The sequence below is a fragment of the Vicugna pacos genome, chromosome 24, assembly GCF_048564905.1.
Source record: "Vicugna pacos chromosome 24, VicPac4, whole genome shotgun sequence".
NCBI classification, from domain to species: domain Eukaryota; kingdom Metazoa; phylum Chordata; class Mammalia; order Artiodactyla; family Camelidae; genus Vicugna; species Vicugna pacos.
The window spans coordinates 21,239,973-21,256,580 of record NC_133010.1 but is presented as its reverse complement, the minus strand read 5'-3'; the positions used below and the strand labels follow the sequence as shown (position 1 = coordinate 21,256,580).

Genomic DNA, 16,608 nt, shown 5'->3' with positions numbered 1-16,608 from the left:
TAATTAGGGGTTTGTAATTCTCCTAAAGGAAGGAGATGAATAACAATGAGGAAAAAGAAGTTTCACAAAGAATAGAAAGCCTATTGATATTTAAGGTTTTTTTCCCCAGATTCAACTGTTAATGTGATGTGAAAACTAGAAGAAAAATATTCCCTTCGTATTTATTTTTCCCTGAGTATTTAGTATTATTTAGTATTTCGTCTTATCTTTTCTATGGCATCCCTGATCGAAGTGGTCAAAGAATTTTGCAGGTCTCCAGGTTTCCATAAAGAAAAAAAAGCATTTTACACAGACACACAATGCTTTTTTTCTATTTTCTCTGTTAAAAGATGATTTTTTTCTGTAAACATCCCTGCACCATCTAATCTAACATTCAGTTTTTCCTTGTGAATTACTACAGTAATTTTTATCTCTGTAGCTGTGTTCTCTGAGAGAATCTTGGTTTCTCTACTTAGATCACTTACCACACGTTCTTGGAATTCCTTGCCCAGTTCCTTGTCTGACCAGAAAAATGTAATCTCCTTCAAGGCAGAGCCCATTACTGGTTCCCTCAATAAATAAATTATTTAACAGAAAACTAGTGAATAAGTTAATTCAAAGGGAATATATAATACGTGTAAAATATATCATGCTCCCTAGGGAAAAAATTTATATAATTCTTTAATGTCAGGTGTACGATTCAAAAATTCTAATGTGATTTTATTTTTTTCAGCTTTAGTGACATATTACTGACATATTTGTAAGTTTACGGTGCCACTGTGATGATTGGATACATGTATATATTGTGAAATGAATACCACAATAAGGTTAGTGAACACTTCCATCCTCTCCATAATTACCTTCTTGTGTGTATGTGATGATAACCTTGAAGAACTACTGTGTTAACAACTTTCAAGTATGCAATACGGTATTGGTAATTATAGTCACCATGCTGTACATTATTCATCTTGTAGCTGGAAGTTTGTGTCCTTCAACCGACATCTCTCCATCTCTCCCACCCCCCAGCCCCAGTAACCACCATTCCAACTCCCTATTCCTGTGAATTGGGCTTTTTTAGAATGCCTTTTTTCTTTTTCTCTTTTTTTTAAGAGGAAGAGGTAATTAGGTTTGTTCATTTATTTACTTTTTTTTAAGTGGAGGTACTGAACTCGGGACCCTGTGCATGCTAGGCAGGCACCTTACCACTGAGCTATCCCCTCCCCCTGGGCTTTTTTAGATTCCATGTGCGGGTGGAAACGCACAGTACTTGTCCTTCTCTGCATGACTTCCTAATACAGTCTTAAATGTAGCGCACATTGGGCGGCGGTTTCTAAAACGTTCAGAGCCAAGATGAAGCACTAAGACAATAGCGTCACGGACAATTCCGTGATCTCCTTCACGGAACGTCAGCGTTTTCATTCCACGTCTCGGAACCCCAGGAATGAACATCACTTCTGACGTTAAAACAAGAATACTATTCACGTTTATACCATATTATAAATATTCATAAGCCTTTATAGTAAATTCGTACCAAATGAAATGGCTTTCAGGACCTCTTACATTTTTGCAACTGCTTGAAATCAGATATTCATAGACTGTTAGGATTTGGAAGGGACCTTCGGGGTCGAAATCTCTCAAGCTGCCCCAGAGAGCAGGCTGGTGCCTCACCAGCAGACTTCTGGCTCCTTCTTCAGGACCCTGAGTGGCCCTCCCACCACCCCCACCGCCATCTCTTTACTTTTCCAGTCAGCCGCGAAAAGTCTTCAGTCTCAGGAAAATTTTAATCACCCAGCAGAAACCATCAATTAATGTAAAATGTGAAATTTTACCTATAATCTTGACAGATTCTGAATTTTGCCCTTACATTTGCTTTCCACTTTTTCCAAAAAAGCCATCCCGGCCTTTAGACAGACAACCAACGGTGTGTTGATATAACAAATCACAGCCTTAACAAAACTTAGCAGAAAATTCGGCTCCCCGACATATTACCTACAAGGAGCACCTCCGCTTGGGCTGAAGCGCAGAGCGGGGCAGCACCGCCACCTAGTGGTCCTCTCGGGGGACTTTCTCTCTGCCAAAATTACCATTCTTCGCGTTTCTGGCTTAAACATCTTTCTTTAAGAGGTAGGGACCCAGACAGGGTCCTGAAAAGATTTCTACAATATTACAGGAAATCCTCCAAGCAAATAGGACGCATCTACCATAAAGTCAACGGAGACCAGAAACACTTTAGAGCAGAAACTTCAGTTTTCATATCTTTCACTTTATTTATCTGTTATTTAAATTGCACTCCCCCTCCACCCCCACCCTCCAACTACTGCCTAAGTAAAAGGAGACAAAACTGGAATTGACAGGAGTGGCTTGAAGTGCACCATTTCACAGAAACCCTCAAGGAGACAGAAGAATGCAAAAATGAAACAGAAACATGACATTTATCTGTTTACCGAAGTTAGTGTCTTGAGCCAAAAGAGCATTTGATCGTGGTTAGGAAAGAGAAAATCAGATTTTTTCCCCCAGTTTACTTGGCTGTTAATAGAATTCCGACTTTGAACATGAACATCCTTGTCCTTGTGTTTACTTGGGCTCACGTTCTTTTGATATAAGGCAAAATGACACTTTTTTAAAGCGACTACCATCCCCCTTGAGGACTGATTGCTTGTTGAGGGATTAATCCTGAAGGAGCCTCCACTGGTTGCTATGTCCCAAGTCCACAAACATCCTTGCTTTATGCCCCTTATCTTTTGTGTGGTACATGCATTCTATTCCACATGAAAGAAGTTTGCTGTTCTCTAAGGGAGAGAGACCATAGAGATAACTTATTCAATTAATGTAAGAGTGAATTTGGTCATTTCAGAAAGAAAGGTAATAGAACTGCTTGAGTTAGTAGCTTAAAGGGTCTCATTAGTAAGAAGGAAACCCTCGTGTCATGGTTTAAAGAACCATGGTTTTTCATGGGTACGAGTGATACGCTGCAGAGTGTCTCCCACTTTCCCTGGGTGTGTGACTCCTCAGACAGTAATTCCAACAATTATTTAATTATGCCCACATGCCTTGTGTTGAAAGTCACCCCGAGTTTTCAGAAACTGGATGATTAAGAAACCAGATCTGAATCTCACAAGAGGAGAGTTCTGAAACCATCCTTTGCACAACCTGGGCTAAGTCTTTATTTCTGCATTTTGTGAAGGAACACAGTGCCCCCTGTGGGCTGGGTAGGCTTGTCCAGAGTGAGACTCCCCCAAGCTGCTCAGCCTTATTCCACCTGGAAAGGGGTAGGGCAGAAACACAGAGCATTGTCTCAGCTGTCACTTACATGGCACTTAATGGCCAGGCAGCCAAGAAAAGGTGAAAATATCTCGTCAGTGCAGAGGTTTCTCCTATAAGGGTGAATGGCCAATTCTAGGAAATTTTTCTGTAGTTGGACAAGAGCTAAAGAGAACCAAAACCGAGGCAGAAAATGACTACCAAGGTAGGAGAGCTAAAAAAAGGAAGGGTTGTGTCTTTCTCACGACCTCCCTCTCCCACTTTTCTTGTTCACAGAATTAGCAGCTGGCTCTGACCTATTGGGAATTAACTAACATCGAAGACCCTGCTCCTTTCATGGCCTCAAATCAGGGCATTTGCTGCTGTTTCCTTCAGGAGAAAAGAGGAAGGACGTCTATTGTCTCAAAGGAATTTCGAAGGTAATACTTTCTTTCTGAAAATTTTCCCCAACCCAGTGTGAACCACCATAGAAGCAGTTCTTCCTCTGACTGGGGAAATCACCAACTTCAGAATAAAAATTAGTAAACAGGATCCACAGTATTACTTCTCAAATGTGCCCAAATAGGGTCATCTTGGGGGCGCGTCATTCTTTTTTTCCTCATCAGCCTTCTTTTTTCAATAATGACGGTTTGTGCAAATACACAGTTTGCTGTCAGGTGGAACTCAGCTGTTTTCATTTTGAATTTTTAAATGCTCCATTAGCACATTTTCCCTCCCCTGGGTCATCATGAAATGCCAGACTTCCTTGGCTGGGCAGCCTTGCTAGAAGAGCGTCTGATGAAAGACTAGAAGAGAGGGCGGAGAAGGGGAGGCCACCAGGCACGCGGGCACGTGGCCTGAAGCACATCGCACTTTGTATTCAAATGCTGGGGGCGCGCTCCTTTGCTGTCAGGTCTTGCCATCTGGGCGCTTATTATCTTTGGAAAGGAAAAGCAAACCCAGCGTCCAGCCGCTGAACCTTCAGATGTTACAAGAACAGTCTGCGGTCTCTTTTATATAACAAGCCAATGATCTTGGTTGCTAAGGATACCTTTTCACCACAAATATGTAAAGCAGAGAGGCCTTGACGGAAGGTTAGAGACACGGAATAGAATTCTACAGCGAGGCTGTTTTCCTTACATCTGAGCGTGTGTGTTTTTTTAATGGTATAATGCTTTCGGATGGAATAACAAGCCCAGAGTGTTCAAAAATAATCTAAGAAATCAACCTTAATAAAAATCAGATCCTGCAGCCTAACCTACAAAACTGTAACTACTACAGCTAACGCTAATTATATATAAAATATATATAAAATTTGGCTGCAAAAAAAGAGAGGGAAATCCTGCCATTTGTGACAACATGGGTGAAACTTGAGGGCATTATACTAAGTGAAATGAGTCAGACGGAGAAAGACAACATGGTATGATCTCAGGTATATGTGGAATAATCTTTAGAACCATTTTTTTTCATTTGCACAGTTCATTTATAAATTCTTAGAAGTGTGAAACCAGTTCAGTTCCTAAAAGTTTCCTGAGTTTTTTCCCCTCAATTGCTACTTTCAGCCAAACACAAAATGTTTCCTCTTCAACAAACAAACCATCCTGAGAAACTCTCTGAGCAAATACAGGAAGCTTGGCATTTAGTTCAGTCTCTCTGTGTAAAGGATAATGCTCTAAGTTATGAAAATGAAGGTGTTCTCACTTAACCCAGATGAATAGATCTGCCTCATTCTTACCACCACTCTATTACTCACAATATTAAATCTCACTGTGAAAAATTGTATTGATTAAGTTAATAAGTGGGAAAATGAATCACCAAAAAATGTTAATCAAATGCATAATTTATGGTATTACAAATACATTGAACACTCCCTGTGCCTCAGGTATGTGACTCTCAAACACAAATTTCAGCAAATCTTTCTTCTTCTAACTCAGGTTCATACTGAAAGTAATAATCATGCTGACTCTATGAATAACTTTTGCCCAAAAGTCCTCCCTGAAAAGAATACAGAAATTACTTTTCCCATTAAAACTTCTATTATTGATGATTTCTCTTCCTTCTTCCAGTCATCATTAAAAATAACTAATTTAAATCTTTATAAAATGACTCGGAAATCTAATTTGCCAGAGACCCTAAAGAGAATGAAGACATCTTCAGTTTTTGAATAAGGAAACCTAATGAAAAGTTATTCATCTGCATGATTAATAGGGCAACCAAATGTTGGACACAAGATGTGTCATTGGCTCCAGCTGTCAGTCCCACCCTGAAGAGAAGGCGCAGAGTTCCCTGGGTTTATCCTGATCCTCCATAACTCAGGGGCTGGTGGGGTCAGTGGCAGGAGGTTCTTCCCAAATACTGTTGCTCTGATCTTCCATTCTGCACAGGACTGCCCTTTCCCAAAGGTCCCAGAGGGTAACAGAAAGGAAAGTCCAGTAAGAAATTCCTCAGGTTCTAAATATAAATGTGTTAATGCGACAGACAGAAAATTGATTGTGGGTTAAGCAGTGAGAAGAAATGTTATGATAAGTAGAATTCTAAGGTGGCCCCAAGATTCTTGCCGCCTGTTGTATACACCATACAGCTCCTCCCCTTGGGTGTGGCTGTGACTGGTGACTGTGGTGGGACAGTTACTCCCATGATTATCCTACATCACGTGGCAGAAGGGATTTTGCAGATGTAATTAAGTTCCCCTATCAGTTGACTTTGAGTTAATCAAAAGGAGAATCTTCCTGGGTGGGTCTGACCTAATCAGATGGGCCCTTCCTGTGGCCCACTTCTTCTTCATCCAGTCGTCTGTCAATGGACATTTAGGTGGCTTCCATGTCTTGGCTATTGTAAATAGTGCTGCCGTGAACATTGGGGTGCATGTATCTTTTTGAATTAGAGTTTTCATCTTTTACAGATATATGCCCAGGAGTGGAATTGCTGGATCATATGGTAAGTCTATTTTTAGTTTTTAAGGAAACTCCATGCTGTTTTTCATAGGGGCTGCACCAGTTTACATTCCCACCAACAGGGTAGGAGGGCTCCCTTTTCTCCACACCTACTCCAGCATTTATTATCTGTAGGCAGTGGTGTCTTGTGCTCTAAAGAGGCAACTGCTGATGGGCTTCTGGATGGCTTCACAATGGGGGCTGGTCACCAGAAAGACCAAGTCAAGATTAGAAGCTTGGAACTTTCAACCCCACCTCCCATCCTCCCAGGAATGCAGAGGGGCTGGAGATGGAGTTAATGATGGATCGTGCCTATATGATTAAGCCTCCATAAAGCCCCCAAAGGTACAGAGTTCTGAGAGCTTCCAGTGAAATGTGGAGGTTCAGGGGGAGAGACACGCTCAGAGAGAGCATGGGAGCTCCTTGCTCCTTCCCATATGCCTTGTCCAATGCGTCTCTTTCATCTGGATATTCATCTGTATCCTTTATCATTCCTTTCATAGTAAACTGGTAAGCAACAAGTAAACTGTTTTCCTGAGTTCTGTGCGCCTCTAGCAAATTAATCAAACCCGAAGCGGGGGTCGTGGGAAGCTTCCATTTATAGTCTTTAGGACAGAAGCACCTAAAGACCTAAGTATTGGCAAGAATGGCAAGGACTTTGGGGTTCTGCTTGAGGGAGGAGAATTCATACAACCACTTTAGAGATTGATTCGGGAACATCTCATGAAACTGAATATAAGAATGTCTTTTGAATCAGAAATTCCACTTGAAAGTACATAGATTAGAGAAACTTAGCCTATGTGCATAAGAAGAAATGTACCAGAATGTTCACTTTAGTCTGATTTGTATTAAGAAAACAAACTGAGTGTCCATCAACAGAACAGTCGGTAATGAGGTGGGAAAAATACATAGTTTTTTCATCTCTAAATGTGCTCTCTCTCTCTCCATTTATTTAGGTCTTCTTCAGTGTTTTCAATGAAGTTAGCATTTGTTCCTACAGTCTAACTTTAACTGGTTTTGAAGTTTATGACTAGTTCTTTATGCCATGATATCTCAATTCTTAAATTTTAAATGTTGGTTTGTCTCTTGGTGAACTGGGTTATATGTCTAAGTAATTTCTTTTTAACACAAGTGCTTTATCAGGATTTTGCACATGTAATAACAGCATCTTTCTTTTAATCTTCCCAAACAGACAACAATCTGGCCAAGCATGAAATTCTCTAATTGCACACTTTTCTCTACAAGGAGCACTGGCATTGATCTGTCCTGTCCTGGCATTTGTGGAAGTCAAAGCCTGGGCTTTGTTCCTTTTCAACAGCCTGTCTTCATCTGCCGGGCATTTGCAGTATTGTTTCTCCATTCATGTGGAGAGGGTAAAATCGCTTTGAACCATTGGCCGTGATGCGGTGCTGTGGCTCTGTTAGGCAGAACACACAGGTCTTGGAACCAAAGAGTGGACGTGGTCCCTAACTGCCCGGTTTCGGGCTCTCCTTGACCACAGGCACACTTGTACTCGGAGACTAAGCGAGAGTTCCACAGAACTTAAAGCTTTGACTGCCGTTTGGGGCTTCTCCTGCTGGTGGACCAAAAGCAGAGTGGAGTTACCCTGTTGGTGGAGGTAAGTCACCCAGGTATGAGGAAATAAGATCGCTGCTACACAATCGGGGCAGGGGAGAGTATGCCTGGAACTCAGGGACTCACCAGGCTACCGGTTGTTTCCACACACAACAGCCACACCTGGGAAGCACACAGGAATTAAAGGTTCAGACCCCTCCAGGAAAGGGTCTGGGTTTCCCCCTGGAAAACAGCCTAGACCTGCAGAAAGGTGAGCCAAGGGGGAGGGGACTCTAGAATGGAAGGCAGTGAGGAAGGTGGTGAATATTAGTTGCAGTTTGGGGACCAGCAGAGGGAGCTCTAGCATCAGCTTCCAGCCATCCTGGTGTGAGTCCTTTAGAAATTTTGACAGGCCAGCCTGGAGGAATTGGTGACAGGATGCCATGGACCTAATGTGCGCATGAATGGGTCACAGTGGTGCAGGTGGTGGACTCTAGCGTGGTCCCCAGGGCAGGGTCCATATCTTCTCCCTCTTCGTACTTCGATGCACCCCAGTCCCATTTCCAAGGGTTAGCACCCACTCTGCTCCACTGAAGTGCCCAGAAATGACGTCCCTGGGAGTCAGCTCCAAGCAGTGACTGACAGGAGGTCGTGGACACAGATACACCCCAGGCTCCTTACCCTCCCAGTGAGTGAGTCTGAGCTGCGTGCTCTGTGCCGTTTCCCAGTTCCCCGGGTCGGAATGACCACATTTTTCGACTTAATTTTCTTCTCTGTTTCACAACCCCCTTCACCACCACTATTTCCTGGAATGATTTCCCACATTGACCATGTACAGTCCAATCCTCGTCCTGGTTCTTCTTCTGGAGAAACCCACACGAACTCACCTGAGCAGATTTATCACGGAGCTGATGAAACATCAGCGTCAGAGCTGCCCATGTTCACGGACTCCTTTATTTTCGTAATGAATGCTCCAACTTTGTATAACCTCACAAAACCTGGATCCACTCCTGATTATCTGATACTCCATCCATGCCTGCTCCTTATTATCTGCCTTCCTTCCTAGAAGGTAAGCACCAGCTGGGCAGGAATTTTAGCTGATTTTCTCCCTGCTGAATCCACAGCACCTTCTCAGTGCCGAGCACAGTAGATGCTAATAATTTTTGTTGAATGAATAAGTGAGTAAGCCCCTGATGAGCCAAAGCCTGTCTTGTTTCTGTCTCTCCGCATCTGCTCTTTCCCCCAGTTAGAATCCCTTCTGCTCCCCCAGCGGCTCCTCACTCAAGACGTATCTCGAATGTCCAAGAATTGCCTGGGTGGAAAGGCAGACATGAATTTAGGGGAGGGTTTGTATCTGCCCCGCATGCCTATTCCCCTCTCCAGGAATGATTTCCCCCAGGTGCCTATTTTAACTTTTTGTTTTGAATTTTTCAAACAGACAGAAAATAGAAACAGCACAATAAATAATCATATGTCTATCACTTAAACACAGTTGAGTTGTTAATCTTTTGCCGTATCACTACACCAATATATATTTTTATTCACATGTGTACTTTAAATGTAAAATTAGTGAAAAACAAAAATTTATTACATCTCATGGTTCATGGATGGTCTGGGTGTCTCCTCCGTGGGTCTCACCTGAGCGAGCTCACTGAGAAGGTCGGCTGGGCTGGAAGCGTCAAGAAGGGCTCACTCCCGGGGGCAGTGGGTTATACGAGCTGTTGGCTGGGCACCTCGTTCTCCTCCAGGACGGTCTCTGGGGAGGTTACAGCAGGGGAAAGGTGAAAGCTGCAAGGTCTCTCGAGGAATAGGCTCACCCAACATCACTCCTGCCATACTCCTCTTAAAATCAGTTTTATTGACATACAATCTATGTGCTATAAAATTCATTCATTATAAGTGTACAATTCAATGATTTTCAGTAAATTGACTGAGCTGTGAAACCATGACCACAATCAAGTTTCAGAACTTTTTTTCACCTCCCAAAATCCGTTATAACTATGTGTAGTATATCTTCACTTCTCTCCTCAGCCCCTGACAACCACTAATCTTCTGGTGTCTCTCTAGATTTGCCTTTTCCAGATATTTCATATCAATAGGATCATATAGTGTGTGGTCTTATGCATCTGGCTTCTTTTATTTAGCATGTTTTTGATGTTCATTCATGTTATAACATGTATCAATATTGTTCCCTTTGATGGCTGAGTAATATTCCATTGTATGGATAGATCACATTTTTTTTAATCCACTTAACAGTTGATGAACATTTCGATTGTTTCCAGTTTGGGGCTTTGCTGCTATGAACATTCACATACAAGTCCTTGTGCGGACATATATTTACTCTTTGGTAGAAGACACCTAACAGGGGAATTGCTGGCTCACATAGTAAATTAACATTTAACTTGTTAACTATTTTCCAAAGTGGCTGCACTGTTTTATGTGCCTAAAAATAATGACTATTGATCTAGTTTCTGTACCTCCTCCCATCTCTTTGACTCTAGGACTGACTCTATATTCCTGATTATTTTCATGAAACTTAGCTTTTTAAGAGCCCTGGCCAGTTGTATTGTGCAATCTCCCACACTCTAGATTTGACTTTGTTTCTTCGTGATGTTGTTTAATTTGTTTCTCCAAGGAACTGAAAGTGAGACCTAAAGACTTGATTATGTTCAAGTTAACATTTTTGGCACGAGGTAGCATGCACATCATATTGCATGCCTCAGAAGGCACGCAGTGCCTGATTGTCCTATTAGTGACTGTACAATTGATCGCTGTATTGGGGTGGTAAAAGCCACAGCGCTCCATTTTAGACTTTTTTGCCCTTGGCAGTTAGCAAGTAATCTGTGGGGTAATTCTATGCCTATTGCCAAAAAAAATTAAGTGGGAGAGGGCGTTTTAGATAACTTACAAAATATTAAGACACAAACTGACAATTAAAATGTAATATTTTAAAGAACAATATGTATTCTTAGCATCTGGAATTAATTAAGCAGTGCAGTCAAGTACTTACTTGGCCACTAGCTTTCTGGTAACCAAAACAATAAGGCAAAGATATTTCATAAGAGGTCCCACTTCGAAATAGAATAAGGCACATAAATTCTCCCATAAAGGTGAACTAGACCTAGACTCCAGCAGGAACTTCTCAAAGAGATGCCTGTATAAATACAGTGGACAATATAGTGGATAATTATTCAAATACTATGAAAGCCTGGACATTTGTGTACCTTGACTGAAGAACCAGCCTTCTGTCTCTGAAATGAAAGTCTTTCCCCATCAAACGTCCAATTTTCTGAAACAGATCCTAAATAGCAAGAAAAGAAAGGGACACCTGTTACTTTGGCAAGGTCAATTAAAGCAGTCCTAGAAATTAGTAAAATGGTAGATTAGCCTAACAGCATTGTCTTGTTACTCTTATAAAGACATTTTGAAAGGAACTGTGATTACACACGTGCGTGCACACACACACACACACACACACACACACACACAGTCAAGAACATTCTCTGGTCACCTAACATAATACAGTCCCATAACTTAGAGACCCTAGAAGAACAGATAAACATAATATCCCCAAATCTTTTTTTTTTAAAATAAGGTCCTTTATTTGTCTGTTGTTGGGAGGTAATTAGGTTTATTTATTTATTTTTTAATGGAAGTACTGGGGATTGAACCCACGACCTCATGCATGCTAAGCATGTGCTCTAACACTAAGCTATAACCTTCCTCCTCCCCCCAGTTTTTTTTCACATTCTTCCTTTCTCTTTCCCTCTCTTATCAGCTGTCACAAGCAAACTTCTGGCAAGGGCTGAATTGCAGTCAATCCGTAGTGACAAATGACTAAACTGCCAGTCATCTGTGTTGTTCAGTGAAGGAAAATACATACGCTTTCGATCCCAGACAGGCAGATGGCACAGTTGGAAGTGTTGGGGAAATTTAGGAGCCTGATTTATATTCTTGCCAGAGACAGAGCAGCCCACTTTCCCAGGGAAGCTACCAAAAACCACATTTTTTTCCTCAAAATACTACTTTGGGTTGTAAATTTTAAAATGTTGCCTGCCGTTAGTCACTGCAGTCACCCACGTGCAGTGCACCCGGAGGGGAATTCGGGACCGAGAAGGCCAGGAAGCATTCTGTGCTTGAATATACCAGTCCCTTTGTAGTTAGGCTACATAGCAAAGGAAGATGTTCAATGACCCCAGATTTGTGCATCTTCCCATTCTTAGAAAAAGCACCAAAATCATTCACTTGAGATATCTGTTCTTTGTAATTAGCAGTCATCTTTTTATGATGCATGTTTTTCCCAGCATGGGGGGAAAAAGAAAAAACCTCTTGGTGGGTGTCAAGCCAAAAGACTCAGCCAAGCCAAAGCTCTAGGAGATGAATGGATTTATCACTACTTACAGCAAATAAGGAAAACACCCAGAATCTTTACCAAATCAGAGTCTCCCAGAGCAGCAAAATTGGTAAAGTTTTAAGTTAAGGGTACATGCATATTCATGAAGGGGCTTGAGCAGAGGAGAATTCAGCATAACATTGGGGGCAAAAGTCAACGGCTTAGCTGATTGAAGTCAGGAAGGTCAGCCTCACCATTTCACCCACCACCTGAGTGGGGGCCTCCGTTCCTGCAGAACTCAAACATGTATTACTCTGTCTAGCCCGTGAGGAGGAACTGAGACTCTGCCTTAGCCCCGCACCATGGCTGGCCGCCTCTTCTCTGCTCCTGCATTTCTTTGTTCCCTTAAGATCGTTAATTACTGGGGCCTGTTCAAGGGCAAGCATTGTAGCCAGGCTTAGATCACAAAATAGCTCCTCATTCCTGGCTCTCTTTCTCCAGGGACCCCCTAAGCTATCTGCTTGTAATTGGAACTACTGCAGCACCAGGAAAGGCCACTCAGAATCGCCTGTGTTCCAGGAGTCACCGCAGAACTACCCCCCGAGATCCATCACTTTCAGCTGCCCTGGGCCCCACTCCTGACTTCGCCGTTTAGCCTGTGGCTGGGGCCGGCACTCCTACAGCAGGAGGTGAGGGAGGAAGGGTGAATTCAGGCTCATAACCCCACCCACTAATAAAACCTGCCTCTGTGGTCTCCCAGCCTCACAATCAGGAATTAGAAGCCACCCTATTTCCCCAACACCGGCCAGGATGGCGACGAGGGGGAAATCTCTGGTCTGAGCGCGGTGGTGGAATTCTAGTTAGGGGAGAAGAGCTTTCTCCCCTCTGAGCATGAAGGGAGTTCTGACGGCCTCAAAGCCCCTGGGCTTTCGGTACATCTGCGTCCTGGTGAGTTTATCGCAACAATTTGGGAGCGGAATGTGTTAAGCCTCTGGCAACGGAAATAATCAGCACAGTTCTCTCCGAGGTTGAACCTCGTTTTATAAATACAAACGCTGTGGCAGAGGCCTGGGCTCCTCAAGGAGAACCACCGGCATTTGGGGAGGGACGATATTTGGTTGTGCTGGGGTCCCATCCTTGGCAGAGCATTTAGCCTCCCTGATTCCAAGGCGCTAAGTGCCACTTGTACCTCTCATTCATGGGACAACCAAGAGGGCCCCCATGTGGTTCCAGATGTCCCTTGGAGGGAGCCCCACACCAGACCGAGTCATTGCTGATGGTCAGATGGTCCTACTGATGGGGGTGAATCACAGTTATCATTTCTTCTTTTCACCCATTGGTTTGTGATAAACAAGCCAAATGCTTTCATGATTTGTCTACTTGTCAGAGAATGAACTTCATTTACATAACACTTTCACATATTTACATATTTGGATAAGGCAAGGCACTTAGTGTAGTGATCAGCAAATTTTGAGCACGCAACAAATAGCCACAGTTTCTTTACTAGCACTACTATCAGCTTTTTTATGATTAAATATTAGTTAAAAGGAAAGTCAAAAGAAGCAGTGTTTTATACCACTTTGAACTGACATTTCACCTGCGAGGAATTACAGTACCTTTCCCAGCTAGCACTCTGACTTCCCCAGGAGCTACCTTCCTTACCTGTGAGGTGGGGGTGATAGACAGCATTGTCACTGTGCAGTGGCTGTGAGGCTTAAACAAGAGCATGTTTGTGAAGTCTTGGAGGGTGATAACAACTAAACAGATTTATTTTGGTTATTTTAACAGATCGAGGATGTAAAACAGACTGGGGGGAAAGGGGGAGGGAGACCTCAAATAGCTTCTGGAATCTCCATATAACCTAATTCCAAATGTTACCATGCATACTGATCACCTGAGAATCTTGTTAAAATGCAGATTCTGACTCAGCAGGTTCGGGCGGGGGGAGGGGCCCTGAGATTCTGCATCTAACAAGCCCCCAGGAAGAGACTTTAGAATCTGGACAGACCAAGGTTTGCATCTGAGTTAATCAATAATTGTGTGGTGAGTTGTCCCTGAGATTCGGTTCCATATCTGCAAAGTGGTCATCATGATGCACACCCTGCCTCATCTAAGGGTGATACTTGTATGATACAGCGTACAGACCAAGCGACTGCCGTGTAGTAGCTACTTAGCCTAAGTTCTCCTTCCCCACCCAGAAGAAAACTTGTAGAGTTTTGAAAAGATTAATCAAACTAACAGACGTCCATTTCAGTGATACAGATTTACCTTTCTGCTGTTGTTACTGTCTGTCCAAAATACTGGCTGCCCCTCACCGTGGGAGGTTTATATTTCCCCTCTTCAGTGATGTCATACTGGGCCACCTGACTAATGTGAGCCCAGGAAATGTCACTAAAAGTAAATTACTCCTTTGGAAGCTGAGACTTCAGGAGCCACCATGAGGCTCCCCCATCTCTCACTGCTCCTTCAGCTTCAGTTCTAGACTGAAGGCACAGAGTAACAAAGAGCTGGTCCAGTTTTTGTCCTGGGTTCCAGGCACTGAGCTGCTGAATCCCTTGGAATTTCCTGAGTGACAAGAGTGTCTTTGTTATGTTAACAGCTTGACTGTGGTGGTTCCCTGACAGCTCCAGGGTGGGACCTGGTCACCAGAAAGATCAACCTCATGATTAGGGAGTTGGAACTTTGGGCCAGCCTGACCTCTGGGGAGCAGAGGGCATCAGGAGATTGAGTTGAATCATGTGGCTGATGATCTAATCAATCCTGGCTGTAAAAAAATGGGCAGAAGACCTAAACAAACATTTCTCCAGTGAAAACATACAAATGGCCAATAGGCACATGAAAAAATGCTCAATATCACTATCAAAGAAATGCAAATCAAAACTACAATGAAGTATCACCTCACACCACTGAGAATGGCCATCGTTAAAAAGTCCATGAAAGATATATGCTGGAGAGGGTGTGGAGAAAAGGGAACCCTCCTACACTACTGGTGGGAATGCAGTTTGGTTCTGCCATTATGGAAAATAGTATGACGATTCCTTAAAAAACTGACAAAAGACTTACCATATGATCCAGCAATCCCACTCCTGGGTATATATCAAGAGAAAACTCTGATTTGGAAAGGTACATGCACCCCAATGCTCATGGAAGATCTATATACAACAGCCAAGACGTGGAAGCAACCAAAATCCTTCCACAGATGATTGAATAAAGAAGATGTGGTATAGACATACAATGAAATTTAAGTGAGGCATAAAAAAGAATGAAATAATGCCATTTGCAGCAACATAGATGGGCCTGGAGATTGTTATACTAAGTGCAGTAAGCTAGAAAGAGAAAGAAACATATCATATGATATCACTTATATGTAGAATCTTAAAAAAAAATTAAGGATACAAATGAATTCATTTACAAAACAGAGACAAACTCACAGACATAAAACAAACTTATGGTTATCAGTGGAGAATAGGGGGAGTGGAAAGATAAATTGGGAGTCTGGGGTTTGCAGATAAAACTACCATATGCAAAATAGGTTAACAGCACGGTCCTCCCGCATAGCACAGGGAACTACATTCAATTCTTCGTAATGGCCCAGAATGAGAAAGAATATGTAAAGGAATATGTATATGAGTCACTATGCTGTACACCAGAAATTAACACAACGCTGTAAACTGTCTATCTTCAATAAGTTTTTTAAAAAATTGTGGCTCTGTAGTGAAACCCCAATAACCTCTAGACGCCGAGGCTCCGCAGAGCCCTGGCTGGTGAGCGCAGTGGAGTGTCAGGAGGATATGCACCGCGCCCACCAGCAGAGGGCGCCGAAGCGCCGCATCCCTCCAGGGCCTCTCGCTGGGCGCACCCTGTATGGCAGGGCTGTGACCGTAAGAATAGTCCTTCCCTGAGTCCCGTGAATCGTTTTAACAAATTATCAAACCTGAGAGAGCCATGGAAACCCCTAAATTTATAGCCAGAAGGTCAGAAGTGTGTTCCCCGAAGTGTGTCCAGTGTCTGAAGTCACAACAGTTTTGTGGAGTAGTGAGACCCTCCCCAGCTGGGTGAGCCTTGGAATTAGCCTTTTTCTTTAGGTTAATGTGGGTTGGGTACTTGTCATGAGAACTGAAAGAGTCCAGACTGTTATAAACTATAACTGAAACACTTCTGGCCATAAGGGAGCTCTTTTTTATGGGTTTTGTATTTTATTTTGTTTCAATTGATTGGATGTTAAAGTTGATGGGTTTTCTGAATTCTGGCTGAACAGAACCCTGGCACCTACCAAAGGCAGAGAGGAAGCCAAAGCACTAGGAGGAGTCTAACATGAACAGAAAGACTTGTCTTTCTAAAATTCCTCTTGGACAGGCCTGGCTGTAACGGTTATTTACATATGCAAAGAGCATTATTCCTGACAATTAAACCCAAATCATCTGATTACAAGCCAGATTCTCCAGAATAATAATTTGTTTTTAAAGGACCAGAGCTGAATAAGTTTGTGTTTGACTTTGAGTTCCATGTGAGTGATGATTTCACAAGTTTAGGATTTATTTTTAACTCCCTGAGGGTTCAGAGTCAAGA

The 16,608-nt window shown here is 42.7% G+C and overlaps 2 long non-coding RNA genes across 3 annotated transcripts in view; one reads left to right on the top strand and one right to left on the bottom strand.

Moving 5' to 3' along the window:
* Positions 1–7,520, top strand: part of LOC116285308 (uncharacterized) — a 34,277-nt gene extending 26,757 nt beyond the window's left edge. For both annotated transcript variants that reach the window (XR_012063885.1, XR_012063886.1), the window contains exons 4-7: positions 713–806; positions 3,517–3,659; positions 6,122–6,156; positions 7,345–7,520. This is a non-coding gene — a long non-coding RNA (uncharacterized lncRNA). The remainder of the gene's footprint in view (positions 1–712; positions 807–3,516; positions 3,660–6,121; positions 6,157–7,344) is intronic.
* A 1,702-nt stretch (positions 7,521–9,222) lies between these two features.
* Positions 9,223–13,887, bottom strand: LOC140689019 (uncharacterized). Its single transcript, XR_012063881.1, has 3 exons — positions 13,702–13,887; positions 10,931–11,007; positions 9,223–9,462 (listed from the first exon to the last, which is right to left on the bottom strand). It is a non-coding gene; the product is annotated as an uncharacterized lncRNA (long non-coding RNA).
* Between the last annotated feature and the right edge of the window lie 2,721 nt (positions 13,888–16,608).